Source organism: Branchiostoma belcheri, unplaced genomic scaffold, assembly GCF_001625305.1.
Source record: "Branchiostoma belcheri isolate BF01 breed outbred unplaced genomic scaffold, Haploidv18h27 scaffold83, whole genome shotgun sequence".
NCBI classification, from domain to species: domain Eukaryota; kingdom Metazoa; phylum Chordata; class Leptocardii; order Amphioxiformes; family Branchiostomatidae; genus Branchiostoma; species Branchiostoma belcheri.
This window is the reverse complement of record NW_017804498.1, coordinates 1485555-1488954: the sequence shown is the minus strand read 5'-3', so window position 1 is coordinate 1488954 and position 3400 is coordinate 1485555. Positions and strand designations below refer to the sequence as shown.

Genomic DNA, 3400 nt, shown 5'->3' with positions numbered 1-3400 from the left:
GTTTAAGTGGTGTGGTGAAACCATATTGCTTTTTCTGATGTTTCTTCTCCTCCTCCTTCTCCTCCTTCTCCTCCTCCTCCTGCCATATCTTTAAATGGATTCAGCTTCTTCATTTTAGGGCCTAAGGTCCTGAAATTTGGTATGGAGGTACAGTGGGCAAATACCCCTAGGCGTTTTTTAAATTATTGTGATACAGGCTTTTAGAATGGTTTTATTTGAGTTTTTTGGCTGTGTAATAGCTAATGTATTACTGTGTAAGTGTGCAGTGTTTACCACATTTGGACATGAGTCATCACAATGGCATGCAAGGCATCAACCAATAGGCATGCAGCTTTCCTCTATTCTCCTTGCTGATTGGCTGTTGGGATTTAACTGGCTTAACTTCTATTTACACCTGCACAGAGCCATGCCATACTGACAGTATGTCTGTATTCAAGTGTTTTGGTAGGTATTTTAAGCTTTCCTGCTCCAGCATTGGAATGCGGGCTATGAACGCTTCTTTTTATCTTGAAAATCAACAGTTTGCATTATGCAATCCTAACCAATAATGTAGGGAATAGCTATCCAACTGTTGTAGTCTTAGTTGTATGTTACTTCATACTATAGTTATATCAATGTAAAGCATTGTTTTCCCTTGTGTTTCTCATTCTTTCCCTGCCATGTGGTAAAATGTGGTGAACCCATCGCTATATTTGCTCCAAAGCAAATATTGGCCTTTCTAGTGTTCTTTTGTGTCCTATGGGAGAAATAGTTTTTCATCGATCAAATATATATATATATATTGTATATGTAACAACGTCTGTATTTGGTCTACAACCATGAAGGTAGTAAAAGATTTTATGAAAGATAATTAAGTTTCCGTAGACCAAGACACTTCTGGTCACTTTGCGGTCTCTATATGCTTGAGTTTGTCATTAATGCTTGGGTCTTGTTCTGTCTTGTAATAAGATTATTAGAAGGTTATTTGGTATAAAGGTACTGTAAATATATATATCTGGTGACTTAGTCTTTATGTACTGGCGCATATCGCTATAATATGTACTAGCTAAGATTACATTCATGAGTTTTTTTCCCATTACATTGTGGCCAGTGTGAAACATTCGTATCTTACATGATAGAGTTTCTAATGAACCTGCAGACATTCTATCAGTCATTCAATACTACTTTACACCATGTAAACATTACCAAGAACCTCTAGACACACAATACCGTTTTATGGCAGTTACAAACTGCATAGCCTGTGGCTATTGACAGGACCGTCCAGTGGCCTAATTCAGTTTTGAATGTCTGAGTGTCGTTATTACATGTAGTGACTAGTCGTTTTACACACATTCATCAATGTAGTTATAATGTTGATTGCTATTTTGTGACTTGTTGCTTTTTAAGGCACCTCAGAATCATAGTGAATGTTAAGTTGGAATTATGCCAATGTCTGCCGATGTATTGTGACGAGCTTTGTTTCAAATTCGCAACTAACACAACCGTAGAATGCGAGATGTTTCCTTTCAATAAATCGGTTTACCTTTACATATGAACAATTGCAATTGTCTCTATACGTACTATGGCATCAACTACAATCTGACGTTTCTGGGTTCGAATTCCCGGCAGACTCCAGTAATGCCCTTGGGAAGGTACTTTACCACGATGCCAACATATTGCCCACCAAAATACAGTTCCTTATTATATAATAACAAAGAACAACATGCTAGCATTCCCTCCCAATACCATTCTCATTAATTATGCAAATAAGGCCCTTATTTGAATAGATTATAATCCCTCCAATAACAATCTATTAATTATGCAAATAAGGCCGTATTTGAATAGATTATAATTAATGATGTTTACCTTCACTTAACTTCCAAATACCCCAAGAATGAAATTCCTTCACTTTTAAGTTAAGTTAAAACCTCCAACTGCCACGAAGCCACCTGAACGTATTGTGATCACTATCTGACAAGGGCATACACACACACCAAAAACATACAAACGCCAACAAAAATGCTCTTTTCCTGTACATAAGTTTAAACGAAGTAAATCTAATAAACAACAACAAATCTGTGTCTGACGAAGACGTGTGTTCCACGCTCTAGTTAAGATATGGGACAGTAAGTTTGTAAAAACCCGCAGCTTTACATACCTGGTGCCTGTGTGTCGTGACGAGGAAACGCTTGGACTGCTCTTCGGTCAACACCTGTCTTTTTTTTTTGTCGCATTTCTTCGTCATGACATAGTAGCTGCATAAGGAAACTTCCCCTTGACTGTTATGCGGAATACATTTCAAGCGGAACGGACCACAGGGAGAGGAGCGCAGGTGACAGTCTTGTGAGCAGGCCACAGATCAACGGGTGATCGGGACGAGAGACGGTCCTGTCTTCTCCACACACACACCCACCCAATCCCATAGTCATCTAGCTGAGAAGGTAAGTTTGGAACTTTCTAACTTTTTTTTATTTTTTAATCAATACTTTCATTCCTGTTTACGTGGTTCGGAACCATCTTATGTACGTGTAGTAGCATGGAGCGGGGCACCAGGTGTGGACTAGCGGCCCAGGTTAGACTCAACCGGCGCAGCTTTCGGCGAGACAGTCGCCCTGGGGTGTCACTTAAAAGGTGCTCACTAGCTATATTTTTATTGCTTCATCTGCATACAGAACGTATGTTGATGACGCTTCATTTGCATACAGAAAGTATGTTGATGACGCTTGTTGTGCCAAAACGTTTTCCGTAAACAAGTTATTGGCGACAGAAGTGCATAAGTAAAAATGGTAGTAGACAGGTTTATTATTGAAGTATACGTACATACGCACTGTTGGTTACGAATTCAGTCTGATGGTACGCAAATCCCTATATATAACACTGGTTAGACCATTAGAATACTGCAGTCAGATTTAGTCACCTCTGTCCCACAATCTAATGGACCTGTTGGAGGGTGTGCAGAGGTGGGCAACCAGGCTCATTGTAAGTGCAAACGCAGACGCTCGTTCTATTTCCCTCGACTATAAGGGCAGATTAAAGTATCTCAACCTGCTACCCGGTAAAAGCATAATGCCAGCAATCTATCTCCTGTGCGAAAGCGGTGACCGCTTTCGTATAGGAGATAGATTGCTGGCATTATGCTTTTTGTGAAGTCCTTGGCCAATGCATATGATTTAGAGAACTAGCAGAACTATGTCATTATCCACTAGTCTAAATAGGGGCAGTATGTATCAAATGTCGTACATCCCCCGACTAGTGGCTGAATGGAATAAACTAGAAACGCCAATTGGGGTCTTGGGAGTTGCAGCGTCAAGTCCGACAGTTTGTCATTCAAACGGCGTCTTGTCCTGTCAGTAAACAACAGGTTTCAGGATAACTTTGATACAGACATTCCATGTACGTGTACATGGTCTTCGCCTTGCAG

The 3400-nt window shown here is 40.0% G+C and overlaps 1 protein-coding gene across 1 annotated transcript in view; it reads left to right on the top strand.

Annotated features, from left to right (window-relative positions):
• The window catches only part of LOC109486756 (toll-like receptor 13), a 10798-nt gene that overhangs the window by 5057 nt on the left and 2341 nt on the right, over window positions 1-3400 (top strand). The window lies entirely within an intron of this gene.